At 63.5% G+C, this 16,490-nt stretch overlaps 1 protein-coding gene across 3 annotated transcripts in view; it reads left to right on the top strand.

Moving 5' to 3' along the window:
* Nucleotides 1-16,490, top strand: part of CBFA2T3 (CBFA2/RUNX1 partner transcriptional co-repressor 3) — a 74,819-nt gene that overhangs the window by 11,803 nt on the left and 46,526 nt on the right. The window lies entirely within an intron of this gene.

The following is a 16,490-nucleotide window of genomic DNA, read 5'->3' as shown; positions in this document are numbered from 1 at the left end:
AGCAAACTTGAAAGCCCCTTGCCTTCAAGCCCGGGTCAGCAGCCCCACACCAGCCCTGCAACCCGTGGGCCACCAACACTCTGGTCAAACGCAGGGAAAGCGTCGATGAGAACGCCCTGCTGCTCCCCCTCGAACACGTCTGCCTTCTGTCCTGGGAGCAGTGTGGCTTTCCTGAGTCTCCGCGCGTCCGACGGCGGCACGCTGAGGAAAGTTCTAGAGACACCAGGCCGGAATGAACACACAGGCGGCCCCCGGGCTCCCACCCCCTGCTCCTGGTGAGACCCCAGACCCCTCTGGCTGCCATGACTTCTCCGTGAACAGAGCAGCAGTCTAGAGTCAAGCTTGAGGCCTGCGGCAGAGGGTGAGAAGCCAGTCCCCCATCCGCGCAGGGACCCATTTACACGGACGCTCGCTCATTGCAAAACCCGAACCCCGAATGCCACTGGGCCTCCCGTGATTTTATTTCCTACCTCTGGCCACCCCGCCCATGAAGGGTCTGAAGCCCGTGTCCAGGAGGGGGGCGGCCGGGCACGTAGATGCGACGCGGACAGAAGCCCGGAGACGAGCGGCACAGGACCACCTCCAGTCACAGGCCTTTCCGCTCCCCCTCCTCCATCATCCTCTTCCTCGAGGCTTCCTAGCCGCAGAGTGGCTGCGCCGCCTCCAACCATCACATCTGCCTTCCAAGCAGGAAGAAAGAGGAAGAGAGACAGTACAGAGGACAAACCCTGGGCCAGCCCCTCCCAGCAGGAAAACCAAGGTTTCTGTAGATGCCAGCCTCCCCGAGGGCTGTCCCACCACAACAGGGCTCCTGCCCCCATCCCTGAGGCTCCTTCCCAGACCAGGACAGTCCGGCTTCTGTTTCTTCTCCGTGGCCTTCTGGAGGCACCTGCTCCCACAGCCCCATTGACCCAGCTCTGGCCGCTCGAGGTCTGTGGTGCAGGTGACCCTACGAGCAGCCTACCGGTGGCCATCCTTGCTGGCTGTGGAGGGCGAGGGGTGAGCCACCCTGGCCTCAGCCCCCGTGCCAAGACAGCGGTGCAAGTACCACATGTCTCTCAAGGGCCTCCCGCGGGCACAGGCTGTGGGACGGTGACCTGGGGTCCTGGACTCGTCCTCGAAGGGTCTCGTCTTAGCCCTGCAGGTTTCCACTGAGCGTGACCCGAGGGGTTGGCAGACCTGTCCTCCTGGGAGCGTTTATTCTGAGAGCCAGCCTTTCCTCCTGGGGCCTGGACGGGCATTTCCCTGCCCTGTCTTCTCTCCATCATCCCTACGAGCCTCCCGGAGCCCTCCTCCCCTCTCTCCTCCTGCTGGTTCCCTCCGTCTTTCTTCCCCGCAACCTCTCTGACAGTCACAGCGTCGTGCTAATTTACTTGTAGAATATTCTCTCCTGTGCCGAAGCTGAACAGGGACAGCACACCCGTGCCGTCTCTGACCTCTGTTCTCACTCCCATCTGAGACCTCTGGGCCGCCGCGACAGCCCCCAGGCCTGCTCTCGGGCCCCGGGCACCCACCCTCCTCCCAGGCCTGGATTTCCAAGCCGGTCTTCTCTGCAAACCCGCCATTATCTGCCGGGGGCTCTAACTGTGTGCTGGGGATGGAGAGGCACCCCCGTTTGCCAAAGCCGGTCAGGGGTCACAGCAGTTATCCGTGGGACTGTCCGGTCACCTTGGTCAGAGCAGGACCAGCTTGGTCCCACAGGCCAGTGTCCTTGGCGCTGGGCACAGAGCCTGCTCCAGGGTGGCTTCAAGTCACCCAACCCCTTTATCGGTGGAAACAGGGTAGGCCTTCTCACGGCTGCTAGAACCAAACGCCACGAGGCCGGCTTTTCAGCCCGTTCACCAGAACCCCCACGCCCTGGGCGGTGCCGGGCACGGTGTGGGCCCTCAGTCCACGATGGTCAAGCACATGAGCGCCTCAGAGGGGGTTGGGGAGAGGTTGCAGAGAGGACCCACGCGGGGGCCCGACAGAGCTCTGACCCGGAGATGCTGGGCCTGCGTCCACATAGCCTCCGGAGACCGCGGTGGGCCCAGCCTCAGTCTCCCCATCAGGAGAACGGGGAGTCCTCGCTCGCCACAATCAGATGAGGCCCCTAAACCGGAGTGTTTCCGCGTGGGGGTCCTTCCCCTCCCCTGCCCGGCTTCCCCCGAACCCCCAAGATAAAACTTCTCCTTCCCTCCCTGCACGAAGAGTTCCCATTCGAGCCGACCACAGCTTCCCCCACCAGCTTCTCCCTGGAGTTTCAGGTTCTTAGAATTATTTTAGGTCTCCTTCCCCGTGTGGCCTGCGCTGGGGCCTTCCCTCTCAACGGGCTCCGCCTTGGCTTCTGGGGCCCCTTGCAGCCCGAGCGGTTCTGCCAGGGCCTCCCGGGCACACGGCTGCCATCGGCCCGGCCCCTCCCTGGCCCTGCCCCCTCGGACAGGGCGGTCGCAATGAGGCTCGGAAGGTATCTGGGTCCGGCTGGACTCTGGAGCAGCTTTCCTGCGGTAACTCAGGCCGAGTGCCTGCGAGCCGGCGGCTTTCAGCCGAGCTGTGCCGCGGTCGGCACCGCTACGGAATTTTAGAACATTTCCACCCCCTCAGCAGACACCCGACACCCCTGCGCCGTGCCCCCGGCCTCGTGCCCCGCGACCTGCCCTCAGCCCCTCAGTCCGCGGCCTGCTCTCCCGGATAGTCCGCAGCAGCGCGGGCCGATGACAGAACGGGGACCGCACTCCTTTTCCTGGCCGAGTCGTGTTCCCCGTTGGCACTGGGCCTTCTTCCGCGTGAACGTTGCCGAGCTGGGAGGCAGGAGAGCCTGGCGCGAGCCCAGCCCAGTGCCCACACGCTGTGCGTCTCGGGCGACTGACCACCGTCTCTGGGGCTGCGCTTGCCAGCTGCCACAGCGGACCCGCGCAGGGACGCAGAGGGGTGCCGCAGAGGGCCCTGCAGGGGAGGGGTTGACCTCCGGGCCATCATCCTCCCTGTGCTGAGGATGGCAGGGAGAGGCCGACGGCTCGTACCACAGGCGCTCTGCGCCCAGCACTGTGGTCCCCGTCTTGTGCCGGCCCGACAGCGGGCGGGGATGCAGCCCTGAAAGGCCGCGCTGTCGGCCCAGGGAGCAGCCCAGGAGGCAGGCTGGGTTTCTGGATTTGTGAGCCGTAGAATCTTCCAGAACCCTAGATGAGAGCAGAGATTCCCGGCTCCCCCCAGAGACCCGTCCTCTGTAGGTCTGGCGCCCAGCTGCCTTCGGGCACAGCCGCGGGGGCTCAAGTCCCAGGGGCGGCTTCGGCTCCCAGGGAGAGTGTGCTCAGACGCAGAGTTGGGGATGCGCCAACTGCCGTGCGATGCGGTGTCGGGCCCCAAAGGGGAGCTGCGCCGCGAGGAGTCACACACGGGGCGCCCTGAGGCTGGGGCTCTCCCTGCCTCTGCCCCGGACAGCATTACCGGGGTCTGGCCCCGAGGCTCCCGGGAAAAAGCTGGGCTGGCTGTGTGCTGTCCGTTTGGCTGGGAGGCAGGGGAAGGGCTCCTGCCCAGCGAGGTCGGGAGCCCGGAGCAGTTCAAGGTGCCCAGGCCGGGAGCTGTGCATGGCCGGGCGTCCCAGCTCTGACCCGGTGCTTCTACTCTGTTGTGCACAGAAGCAGCCAGGCTCTGCTGCCCCAGGTGTCTGGACCTCCCCACCCCGACTTTCTGTTCCCTCTGGGACTGGGGGCCAGGTGGGAGAGAGTGTCGGAGCCCGGGCAGCTCCCCTCTCAGTCCCTCTGGGCCACCTGGCTGACGCCCCAGGGCCCCTCCCCCAAATTCTCAGGGACCCATATGTTGTGCTCAGGGACCAGCCAGCTGTGGCTGAAGGGAACCTGAGGGGTCGCCAGGATGGAAGCGCCCCACTGTGGTTGGTGACGCGTTTAAGGTGTGTGAAGTGTGTCACACACAAGAGAGTCGGGACTGAACGGGACTTGGTGGCATCAGAGGGAAGAGAGGGCGGCTCATCCCGGGGACAGAGCAGAGCCCGAGTGTGCAGGAGAGTCTGCCCCCTTCTCCCCATCTCTGGTCCTGCGGCGGCTCCGCAGACCCGGGCTGGCTCTGAGGCAGCGGGGTCCTGGCTCAGCAGCACGGCTCTCCTGCCCTCAGCATCCGCCCCAGGAAGGGTGCCCGTCGTCGCTGGCCGGCCCAGGGGGTCCTCCCCTGTCTGGTCAGGGATCCGGCCTGTGGCCAGAGGCAAGTCTGTTTCCAGAAAGGGGGGCACTGTGCCGTCTGGGTCTCCCCACTGTGCGCGGCGTCCACATCCAGGAGCAGGTCCCCACGCGTCTCACACGGAGTCTGAGGCTGGGACCTGTAGCAGGTCCTGCTTGGAAGGCCAGCGCCAGGGCAGGAGCCTGTTCCCTGGAGGGAAACCCAGAGACCTCACGCTGTTAAGATTCATGCGATTTAGTCGCAGCAAATGATCCCAAGGGTTTATTTTCCTGGTGGTAAATTATGACTTCAACAGGCAGAAATTAGGGACCCCGGCACCGAGGAGCCATGAAGGAAACAGAGAAATCGGAGCCTGTCTCTGCCCCGGCACCCAGGGAGCCCGGGGAGCCCCCAGTCCACTGAGCCTCACGTCCACCCCCTCGGCCCCTCCACCGGCCTCACCCCTCGCGGAGCCTGGCAGGGCGAGAGGCCTTGGGCTGCTGTGCAATTCCGCCCCAGGGCAGGGACTGGGCTTTGAGGGGTGCAGAGGTCTCAGGGTGGGGGGTGGGGGAGTGCGCTGCAGATCAGGACCCTGTTCCCTCCCTCGGTCCTCCCTGGGGCACGTGCCTGCTCTGGTGCACTGGTGCCGCCAGACAGGGAACCCGCCGCGGGGGTGGGGAGGGGAGAGCAAACCGGTGGATCGCAGCCAGGGTGACGCCCTCTCCTGGAGACGGGGCCAGTGAGGCTGCGGAGGGGGTGGGGCGAGGGGGGGTGCGGCAAGCACTTGCATTCAGGCCATTGTGGTAGCCTTTGTCTCACGGGGCCGGGCGGGCAGGGGGGCCGTCGGGGGCTCTCACCAACCACAGCCTGTCTTCCCACCAGGAAAGCCCTGTTGTCCCTGCGGTGCTCAGCAGCCTCCGTCCGCGTCTGGCCTCAGAGACGCTCCCTGGACCAGCCCTGCACAGCAGGCGGGCGGGCGAGGACAGGCTGGCTCCCACCTCGGGCTGGGTGGGCTCCACGTGCCCCTGAACGATCGTGGCCTCTTAGCCAGAACACACCCCTTGGGGGTCAGGGTCCGCCTGGACCTGGGGGATAAGCAGAGAGGTCCGGACGTGGCTCCCCTCTCTGAGGCTGTCTCCGCGTGTGTGAAATCAGGGGCTCGGTCTGGTGACATCTGTCCTCTGCACCCGGCTGTGAAAGTCACAGTTCGAGGAAGGGCAGGGTGACCCGGACAACTGTGGACAGAATGAGGGACAAGGGAGGGCTCAGCGGTGTCCAGGGAGCCCGAGGGAGGCTGCTCCCTCCCCGGCACACACCCACAGCCTGGAGACTTCTCCCATCCCCTGGGGGCACGGGGCTGTCTGGTGCAGAGTTAATGGACAGCAGGATGACAGTTAATTCCGTCAGCGGCTCACACAGTAGCAGACACGGGAAAGCCGTCTTGACGTGGGTGTGGGCTCTGGACAGTGCGTGTGGGCTCTGGACAGTCCGTACCCCAGGCCACGATGGTGGCAGGACACTGAGGCCGTGGCGCCGAGGGCCCCGGCTCCTGGGAGAAGCCATGGTGCGGTAGGCGGGCTGTCGCCCGCCTTGGCAGAAAGTTCCAGGTGGCCACAGGTGGTGGCAACTGCATGTGCACCTGTGCACTCCCTCTGATGCAGGAGTGACAGGACCAGACTCTCAGCTGTGCCTGAGCCCTGCTGGCGGGGGCCTGGGCCTCAGTGATGGCCGCACCCCATTATCAGAGCAGGAGATGCGTGTGGACTTGGAGACCGTCCGTCCGGCGACAGCGCCCCTTTCAGGCTGACACCTGGGCCTGTGTGCCCTGGCACCGCAACAGGCTGCTCCGTCCCCTCCTCTCCCGGGGGCCGTGGGGTGAGGCCGTGTGCCGGCCAGGATGCCAGGGGCAGGCGACAGAAGCCCCGGGGGAGCTCAGGCAGGACGGGGCATAACAGGCTTGGGTAACAGGCTGCGGGGAGAGAAGGGTGTGCTGCACACAGGGCCGTGGGGCACAGAGGCCCCAGAGAGACGGGGGTCCCCAAGCCGCCGGCAGGGTTCTGAGGTGCAGCCGGGGGACGCAGCCACGGGGAGCAGAGAGGCCCCGGAGGGCCAGCAGGGGGCTGCCCACAGGCAGGGCTGGTCCTGGCTTTCGGGGGAGTTTCAGAGAAAAACCCTAAAAGTGAAGAAGTTTATGGTCTCTTTGCTATGTCTTCCTGTGGGACGTACCTAGTCATACACTCGGCCCGTTTTTCTTGTGGCTGTAGACCCGCGAGTCATTATCACAGGGGTCACTCTCTCCTCTACCGGACGCCCCTTACCCTCCAGGCCCCTGCTCAGCCCCTCGGGGCACAGCCGTGACCACTCAGAGAGCCAAGTGTGTCCGTCTGTTTTCCTCTGTGTTTCCTTCATCAGAAGCAAGTGTCCCCCAGACGCCTGGGATTCTCCTCTGATCCTGGCCCACTTTGTTTTTCACATTTTATTCCTTCACACACGGAATTTCTTTTTCAAAGTGAGGTGAGGCGCATAGAAAAATTTCCCCCAAACCAGGATGGCGGTTGGCCTGGCACCTCCTGCCAGGGACTGCACGGCTCCCTGGGGATTCACACGACCCTCGTCCTGTGGACATTGCCTGTGATGTGGCCGCACCGGCCGCGCTTCCCGCGGCACGTGTCCACGGCCCACCCGATTCTCACCCGAAAGGGAACGAAGACATGCGAGAACTCAGAACTCATCTTCGGGCCGAGATGCGTGAGCCGCTCCGTGGCTACTGTTCGAGCTCCGGGCCAGCCGGGCTGCGTCGCGGGGAGGAAAGGCGAGCGGATGAGGCTGCCGCGTGGCAGGAATGTCAGAAACTTAGAGAAGCAGAAAGCGGGGTCCCAGCAGCCACTGGCCGCCCTGCACCTGCTGGGCCCCTTTCGGCCCCTTCCTGGGACCCCTTTCGGCCCCTTCCTGGGACCCCCGTTCCCCGACGGCATCTGTACCGTCCACCTGCCGATGGAGAGCCAGGGCCCTCCACTCCACTCCCCTGCTGAGGAGGCAGGGCGCCCCGTGGCGTGTCGGTGGCCACGGCGGTCCGCGGACGTCCCGTTGTCCATGGTTACACGGCGCCGTCTCTGTAACAAGCATCTGTGATAGAGAAATCTGGCCATAGAAGCTGCTGGACCCGCTCACAGCTCTGGATGGCCGCTGCCAACGTGCCCTGTGGGGAAACAGTGCCCGTGCACCACCCCCGAGGAATGGTGTCCTTCTCAAAATCTGACCTTTTCTGTGGGTGAGAAACAGTGCCTGATGATTTACCCTGGGCCTCTGATCCCCAGTGAGGTTCAGCCTTGCGGTGTGGGGCCCTCTTGGGTGAGCACCAGTGCCCGGACGCGGTCCTTCCCTGAATTCATCCGGAGTCTCAGGAGAGTGGGGACAGGAATGCTGGAGAACCGAGGGCCGCAGCGGGAGCCTCTGGTCCCCCGAGGGCTGCCTCGGGGTCAGCGGCGGAGCACTCGGGCTCTGTGCCCAGTGATTGTCCAGTGCCCGGGCCCTCCCCAGCTTTCCAGCAGCTCCCCAGGAGCCCCTGAACCGCACACCCTGATGGCGACCTTCTCCTTGGGCGGCTCTGTCTGGTTGCTGCCTGTGGTCTGGCAGGGAGGTGGGCCACCCGTCTGTGTCGTCCTTCCTTGTGACCTGCGACCATGGTGCGGACGGGCTGGCAGGCAGGTGGGCCTGGGGCGGGGGCAGGCTGTGCCAGGCCAGATAACAGGGCACAACTGAGCGGGGAGGGCCGGCAGCACAGCACAGAGGGACATGGGCGGGTGGGCCCTGGGCAGAGCTGCCCGCCACGCGGTGCACCCCCACACGAGTCCTGGGTCTCCCCAGGCCTCAGTTTCCTCAGCTGCAGAAACATGGGGTGTCACTTGCCACAGGGGTTGTTTCAAGGTTTGAACGAGAGGGAGTTAGAAAAGTGCCCATCACGGCACCGAACCAGTGGGAGGAGGCGGGGGCGGTGCTCTGCCGGAGGGCTCCACCCGCCAAGGCCAGCCGGTACCTGCCCAGCCTGGGACGGGGGTTTTAGCGCCCGGCTCTGCGCATGGTCGTTGCTGATGCCACTGGAGAGCTTGTCTTCACAACTTTCCCAACTCAGCTGTCGTCCCGAGTTGGTTTTTTTTGTTTTTTTTTCTTGAGATTTTGTTTATTTATTTGAGAGAGAGAGAGAGAGAGAGAGCCTGGGCAGGGGAAGGGGCAGAGGGAGAAGCAGACTCCCCGCCCAGCAGGGAGCCGGACGCCGGACTCGATCCCGGGACTCCAGGATCAGGACCCGAGCCCGAGTCTGTCTTTGGTGTTCCTAAGCAAGGCTACACCACAGATTTGAAAACACAAATGACCAGGAGTAACGTGGTGGGAGTGCCCACGGAACGTGCCGGGACTCTGCGCCGCGGAGGCGCCCCGAACCGGGCTGGGAGAGCCCTGGGGCATCAGAGCCGGGTCTGCAGGGTCCGTCCAGGCGTGGCCAGTGCCCACACTCGCCTGCCCACATCCCCTGTCCCTCTTCTGTGCGTGTCCTCTGGCTCCAGGCCTCCAGCCCCGGCCACCCCCATCTACGGCCCGCTTGGCCGCTGTGTGGGAGGACCAGGTGGGGTGCGTCCGTGCGGCAGGGACGGGGTGTCACACGAACGCTCCAGTCCCCGGCCTCTCAGCTCTTTGCAGATCTCCCCGGGTGCCCAGAGGACAAAGCTTCCACGGCCCTGGGAGAATGGGCAGCTTTTGTACGTTTGTTGCACCCGCAGCCCAGGGCCTCCAGGCAGCCCGTCCGAACCATCCGCCAGCCTCATCTGCGTCTCTGGGGGAGCCCAGGAGGACCGCGCCAGCCGTCCGTCCGGGCCCTGGCCCAGACCAGGGCCTATACCCCATTCTCAGAACCCCGTGGGGTTAGCTTGCCCCTGCCCACCTGCGTGGCTGGTCCCCTCCGTAGGGATGGTCTGAGCACAAAGACCGGTGAGTGGCTCATGCCGTGCCTCGGGTCCCTGTTTCTCCAGCTGTGGCCTCAAACCCCCGGAGTCACCTGGGGGAAAAGTCATCAGTGACTACAAGGTTCAGGACGCCTGGCTGGCCAGCCCTCCAACCCCATCTCGGGGGAAGGAGCCCGGGCAGCGCCCGGCTGACCCCAACGCGGGGAATCGGCCATGGGAATCCTGTCTTTATTTAAGGCTCTGGCATTTTGCTCACCGTGGACTTTTCTGTCAGTGATTGTAATATTTTTAAATATCGGATTAAAGTGTGGTTTATCTCGAATACTGAAGTTTTTGGTGCTGCCTTAAATTTTGGGCCTGAGCGTGGGCCACCAGTCCCGATCCCGCTTGCACAGGGACTCGATGTGCTCCTGGTGCGTGGTCGAGTTGGGGGTGACCAGTAAGCCTTTGTGGCCCTTGGACAGCTGAGATAAAGAAAGACCCTCCAGCAAGGAAATGCAATGATTAGACTGCTTTTGGTTGCGAGAAACAGAAACTTTGGGTAAAACCAGCCTGAACATGAGGGCAATTAACTATTGAATTAGCAAGTGAAGGGGTGCCTGGGTGGCTCAGTGGGTTAAAGCCTCTGCCGTCGGCTCAGGTCACGGTCCCAGGGTCCTGGGATCAAGCCCCGCATAGGGCTCTCTGCTCCGCGGGACGCCTGCTTCCCCTCCCACTCCCCCTGCTTGTGTTCCCTCTCACCATCTCTCAAGTCAAATAAATACATAAAGTCTTTCTAAACAAAGAACGAGCAAGTGCCGCATGGAGTCCGTGGGTTTTCGGGTCGGCCAAGCAGCAGACGTGCACCGAGGACCCTGTCCCTTCTGTCCCTCTGCCCCCAAGTCAGCACCTCTCAAGCCGGTAGCTCTGGGCAGTGGTAGGCCCAGGTCACCTGGAGAGCCCCCAGGCTGGGAGAACATGGGGCAGTTTCTCCCGCGGGAAGCAGGCCGACTTTTGGATCCCATGTTCACGGCAGAACCCATCACCGGCAAGGGAACTAGCCTCCTTGTGAACCGGCGTACGGGGCGGGGGGTGGGGGCAGGCAGTGTCCAGGGCTGGGCAGGGGCTGGGAGCGTCTGCAGCGGGGAGGAATGTATCCCTGACCTCCTTGGGGGTGTGCTTGTGAGGAAGGAGCGGGGGATGGGGGGCGAGGCAGTGGGCCCCAGCCTCAGGCAGGCAGGGGTCCCTACGGAGAACTCACGAATTCTTCTCAGAGGTGGGCCGTGGCAGACAGGAGAGCTGCACACAGGGGCGCACCTTCCCTCCCCAAGCCCCCAGCACCGCCCGCGCCCCTGCTCACTGGTGCAGTGTGCCCCCTGCCCAGCCTGGCAGCCCCCATGCCGGCAGACCAGATGACCCCCAGCCCACCCCTTGGCCTTCCTGCTGTGTCTCTGCCTGGGGCTTGGAGTGGGGCTTTCCTTGGCAGGAAGGGTCACTCCTGGATAGGAGCTGAGCCGATCTTGGGTGAGGGGGGTGAGCCGAGGGATGCTCTGGGGGTGGGGAGGGCTTCCTGGCTGGAGCCCCAGCTTCGTCTGCTTTCTGGTTCTTTCCCTGCATGGACAACATAGAACCCCAGAATCCGCTTCCACACCAGCCACAGTGGGTGGCCGGGCACCGACCTGCTTCCCAGCTCCCCTCGAGGGGCCCCTGCCTCTCACTTCCCAAAAAGGCACAAGTGTCCCCGCCAAGGCCCAGTCCTGACACCCCACCTGCGCCATCCGGAAACACAACTTTTTGCAATTCTAGCAGTCTTCAGGGCTCGCTTGCAACAGGATTGGAGAAGGACTGCGGACTGGTCCGCTGACTAAGTCATTTTATGACGGTCACCATGAGGCTCGGGCACCGCGCCGTCCAGAGGAGGCCACAGTGTGTCTCGGGGGCACAGAGGCCTTCCTTCCGGGTCTATTGTTGACATGACCGGGTTTCTCCGGCTCTCACATGAGAACATGATTCGTGACTAACTGCCACGGTGACCTTCAGCTCCCCTGTTAGGGGTGGACGTTCTGTGGGTTGGGACAAGTGTACAGGGACAGATTTCCACCGTCACAGCATCAGACAGACCAGCTCCTCTGCCCTAAACCCCGCAGTGCTCTGCCCACACCTCCCTCCCCCAACCTTGGCAACCATGGATGGTTTGACCAGCTCCGTAGTCTTGCGTTTTCCGGCTGTCACAGGGCTGGGACCGCACGGCAGGCGGCCTTTTCCGATTGTCTCTTTGACTCCGAGATGTGCGTGAAAGGTTCTTCCAGATCTTTCCACGGCATGACAGCTCCCTTCTGTTCAGTGCTGAGTAATGTCCCCCATGGTCTGGACGGACCGCGGTGTGGGCGTCACTGAAGGACGATTTCATTTCTCCCAAGTTTTGACAGGTTTTTTTTTGTTGTTTTGTGTTTTGGTTTTTTTTTTTTTTTTAAAGATTTTATACATTTCTTTGACAGACAGATCACAAGTAGGCAGAGAGGCAGGCAGAGAGAGAGACGAGGAAACAGGCTCTCTATGGAGCAGAGAGCCCAACGCGGGGCTCGATCCCAGAACCCCGGGATCATGACCCGAGCCGAAGGCAGAGGCTTTAACCCACCGAGCCACCCAGGTGCCCCAAGTTTTGAGTTTTGAGCAGAGCCGCCATGAACACCGGCGTGCGGGTTTCTGTGGGGACATCGGTCTGTACGATGCTCTGGTAAACGGCGACCTGCCTTCCCCGGTGTCCGTGCCGAGCTCCTTCCCCGCGGCCGCGAGTGAGTGCTCCTGTGGCCACGGGTTCTGGTCCCGGCCCCCTCCTGGTCTGCGCCCGCGGCGGTCGGCGCCCTGGGCTTCGGCCACTCGAAGAGCAGGCTCGGGGTGTCCCCCGGCTGTCCCCGCGTGTGTCTCCCCGGTGCCATGTGACGCGGGCCATCTGTTCACACCGGATGCGCCACCCGTGTGTCCTCCTCCGTGAGGTCTGTCCGGGTTTTCCCTGGACTGTTTTTCTCCTCTTGTTGACATTCAAGCTCGTTCTCCGTGTTGGGCAACGGCCCTTCGTGAGACGCGTTCTTGCCCGTCTTACCCTCGCGCCGTCTGTCGCGGCGCTGACGCTTCTTGTCGCGGGGAGGCTCCGCTGACCAGATCTTTGGTGTTGTGTTGAAAAGGTGTCTGTGACAGCCGGGGACCTGCGTGAGGATGCAGGTGCTGAAGAAGAGTTTGCGTATTTTTCATGGCTGGTGCTGGGCACGCCTAGGGGCTCAGTCTGTGAAGCGCCTGCCTTTGGCTCAGGTCAGGATCCCGGGGTCCCAGGATGGAGCCCCAGGTCGGGCTCCCTGCTCAGCGGGGGGTCTGCTTCTCCCGTGGCCTCTCCCCGCTCTCGTGTTTTCTCTCTCTCTCAAATAAATAAAATCTTTTAAAAATTTTTTTTTAAAATGGGTAAGGGCAGCTATCAAACTGCTGTGATATCTATTCTCCCCACCCTTTTATCTTAAAAAAGTCCACGTTTATGGTACGTCAGATTTTATACTCTTGGCAGCTCTCTAAATCTCTGTTCCATCTTCTGATGAAACACAAGCATGTTCAAAGCGGTCCTGAGTTGTGCAGAATTCTTTATGAAGACCTGTGAGTCTGCAGCAGCTGACGGCCTGGACCCCCAGGCCAGGCTGACCCGGTGGGACTCCAGTTCTGCCAAAGCCATACAAGAACCCGAGCTCTCTGGGCCCCACCCTTCAGGCCAGCGAGGCCGGGGGCAAGACCCACCTCCCGGGCAGCTGGTGAGAGCCATGAGGACCTGGCAGGTGGCGCTTGGGGCCCCTGGCCAGGGCCCAGTACAGGACTGGGTGTGAGGGTGAAGGGGCTCTCGCAGCTCGAGGGGTCTTTGGCAGGTGACCCCCAAACCACACCGGTTCAAAATGCGCGGGTCCACTTACCCACGGATTTCTCTTCCATCAACACAGCTGAGTTCTGCACGTGTGTTTTGTCCCCCTTTTGAGTATCTGAGTGAGATTTTCTTCCCCCCAGCGACCTGCTGTAAGAGCGTGGCAGACAACGCACGTAACACATGGGGTGTGTGTTCACCGACTGTTTACGCCGTCAGTAAGGCACTGGTCAGCAGCATGCTATTAGCAAAGGTGGGTTTTTTTTTTTTTTTAAGATTTTATTTATTTATTTGACAGAGAGAGAGAAAGCACAAGCAGGCAGAGAGAGAGGGGGAGAAGCAGGCTCCCCGCGGAGCAGAGAGCCCGACGCGGGGCTCGATCCCAGGACCGTGAGATCATGACCCGAGCCAAAGACAGAGGCTTTAACCCACTGAGCCACCCAGGCGCCCCTTAGCAAAGGTTTTGGAAATCAAATGTCATGTGTGGATTTTCAACTGCACAGGTGGGGGTGACCCAGACCCTCATGTTGTCTGCCCCCACGCTGTTCAAGGCTCAAGTGTACAAACCGCGTGTGTCTTTGTCAGAGCCCCGAGCCTGAAGCTGTCGGGTTAAGACGGGACTCGGTGGGGGAAGCCAGTGCAGAGGCCCTGGAGACGGCGGCTGGAGAGGACTGGGTGTGAGAGGTTACTTTCCTAAGAGGCAGTGGACACAGGGCCCCACAGTGAGCCCCAATGGGTAGGTCAGAGACCCTGGGTGCTGTCCCCAGCTTTGCCGCTGGGAGCCCCTGGGCAGGGCACAGTCCCTCTCTGTGCGTGTGAGCAGGGAAACGAGATGCTGGTGGGGCGCTCTCTTCACTCGGGGGCCGCGCTGCCACAAGGTAGGGGAGGAGGTTCCTCTTCCTCGAGCTGGTCTCCTGTCTCTGCAGACGCTGGCACGTTGGAGGCTGCCCAGGGGCACCGGCCCCCACCCCACTCTCCCCACCCGCCGTCCCTCCTGCTCTGCGTCCCTCTGCCTGGCCCTTCAGTGCGGCACCGGCCTTGGCACTGACTTGCCTGTGGTCTGGTCTCCTGGGAGGGGCGTCTGGCCTTGCTGGTCCAACTGCATAGGTCTCTTGGGAAGGGGTGGGATGCTTTTCCTTCAATGTCACCTTGCAGTGCCCAGCAGTAGTGCCTGAGCCTCTTCCAATGTCAGAAACTGTCTGCGGGAGACCCGGTGGGTGAGAGGCAGTGTGGGCATTCAACCTCCACCCAGGTGGGCCCCTGTGACCATAGACAAGCCAGGCAACCTGTCCGAGCCTCATCCCGCCACCTATGAAATGGGGCTCCGGGAGCCCCTCTCTGGCAGATGGGTGGGAATTAACTGGGAAAATGCTGAGACGGAGCCCAGCCTAGGGCCGCCCTTGGCGAACCCCCACGGCATCCGCACTCACCACGGCCCTGATGTGGCCCTTGTCTGTCCTGTTGTACCCCAAGCAGCAGCCCTCCCCCCGTGGCCCCTTCCCTCCAGCCACAGTTCCCTCAGGCCAGGAGGAGGGAGACAATGGGACGGACTCCAGGACCTGGAGCTCTGTCCCAAGGAGCACAGCTTCATTCTCCGGGTTGGGGACCTCTTGCATCTCTAGTGGTTCCCCGTCTCCTGCTTCACCTGATGACACTGTGATTGGTCATTTAACACTCGTCTATAGGGGGGCCGGTTCAGCGCCCCCGGGCCCATGCTGGGCCTAGCTTGGCCAGCGTCCCATGTGAGCACAGTGCTGTGCCCGGGGGACAACTCCCAAGGCCAGCTTCTGGGCGTCGGCTGACTGCCCACGAGGCCCCTTCCCTGCACGTTGGCATCTCTGAAATCTAGAGGCATCTGGGGGTGACGGTGGGGAGCTGCTCTGCTTTCTTAGGGACACATAAAGGGCATGGCGCATTTAAAATCAATGCTGTCTCAGAACCGGTGACATAAAGGAGCCGTTGTCGGTCAGTACCCGTGCGTGAACTCTGGGACCTTCCGCAGCACGCCTGCTGCCCACTGAGCCACATTCTTCTGTGAAATGGGCTCGGGACCCCCTGCTTTCCCGCAGGACCGGACAGAGTCCACATTTAAGCACATGAGGAAAGCAACGGGAAAGAGATGCCAGACATTCGCGTTACCCTTTAATCAGTCACCACGCCCCCTCTTACCTCTCCAGGGACAGAGGCCCAGGAGGTCAAGGGTGACCCAGCGCCCCAGGGGGCGGCCACGGGAGGAGGGGCAGGGACAAGTCCCCTTCTCCTCAGGCCTCATTCTGAGCCTGCGCAGGCCTCCTCTGCCTGGCTCAGCTCCCGTGGGCCGTGCTCAGTCCGGAGAGGTGGGTCTGGGGCTGGGGAGAAATGGGCCTGGGAAGCAAGCCGGGGAGGACGGGGCGCTTTTTGGCACCTCGCTGCATTTTTATACTGGGAATTAGGGACCTTGGACCTTCACATGCAGATTTATGCCAAATAAGATGCAAATCAGGGCACTGCTCTTCCCAGGTTCTGGTCCCCCTGTCTGCGAGGACACCCTAGGACCCCGGTTTGTCTCTGAGAAACAAAGTGCGCGTGGTTCGGGGGAAGAAGGAAAGAAAAAAGCGCCGATGTACTACCACGTACGCACCAGGCAAACGCATCCGTTTCGCCACAAAGCGCTGTGAGGGAAGAGGCAAAACGGGTGGGGGGGGGGGGGGGGCCAGGGCAAGGGCTGCCCGCGGCGGGGCATTTCTGCAGACGTTCAAAGAATGATATGCAAATACATGCAAAGTACATGCAAATGTCCCCAGGCCGAGCGGCCCGGGAGCTGGAGACCCTGCGCCCCCCCGCACTCTTGCCGGGGTGAGCGCCGGGAGGGGGAGCGCGGGGCGCGCGGTGCCCGGGGCGCGCGGCGGGGGGAGGGCGCCCCCTGCCGGCCGAGCGCGGGGCCGACCCGACCCCTTCCCGCCCCGCGCGGCGGGCCGGCGGGGGAGTGGGGGGGCGCGGCGCCCGGAGGAGGGGCGCCCGCTGCTCGCCTCCCGCCCGGACGCCAGACGCGCGTCTCCCGACACCGCGAGGCCGGCGGCCGCCGACTGCTGCGAGGGGGTGCGCGGCGGCGCGCTCGGCTCCAGCCCCACCCGCCCGCCCGGGGCGCGGCCTGCGGAGCCGGCGGGGGCGGGCGCGGGCGCAGGCGAGGGGCGCGCCACGCACGGGACCCGCGCTCCCCGCGCGACGCCCACACCGCTGCCCCTGCGGCACCCCGGCCCCCGCACGCCCAGCGGGCACTACCCCCTCCCTCCAGAGAAGCGCGCGTTGCCCCCAACGGCACCCCTCGTTTCGCCCCCCGCCACGGCCCCGCGTCCCGCCACCCCGCGCCCCGCGTACACGCCCCGCTCGCACTCGCACCCGTGCCGCCTGCCGAGGTCGCAGGGCGCGCCCCGGGCTCCGCGGCCGCCCCACCGGCGGGGTCTGCGGTCGGCCTCGAGCGGCGGCGGGCGGAGCCCCTCGCCCGCGCCGGCCCCGCACCGAGC

The sequence above is a fragment of the Mustela nigripes genome, chromosome 17 (genome assembly GCF_022355385.1).
Source record: "Mustela nigripes isolate SB6536 chromosome 17, MUSNIG.SB6536, whole genome shotgun sequence".
Lineage (NCBI taxonomy): Eukaryota > Metazoa > Chordata > Mammalia > Carnivora > Mustelidae > Mustela > Mustela nigripes.
This window is presented reverse-complemented; position numbering and strand designations above follow the sequence as displayed.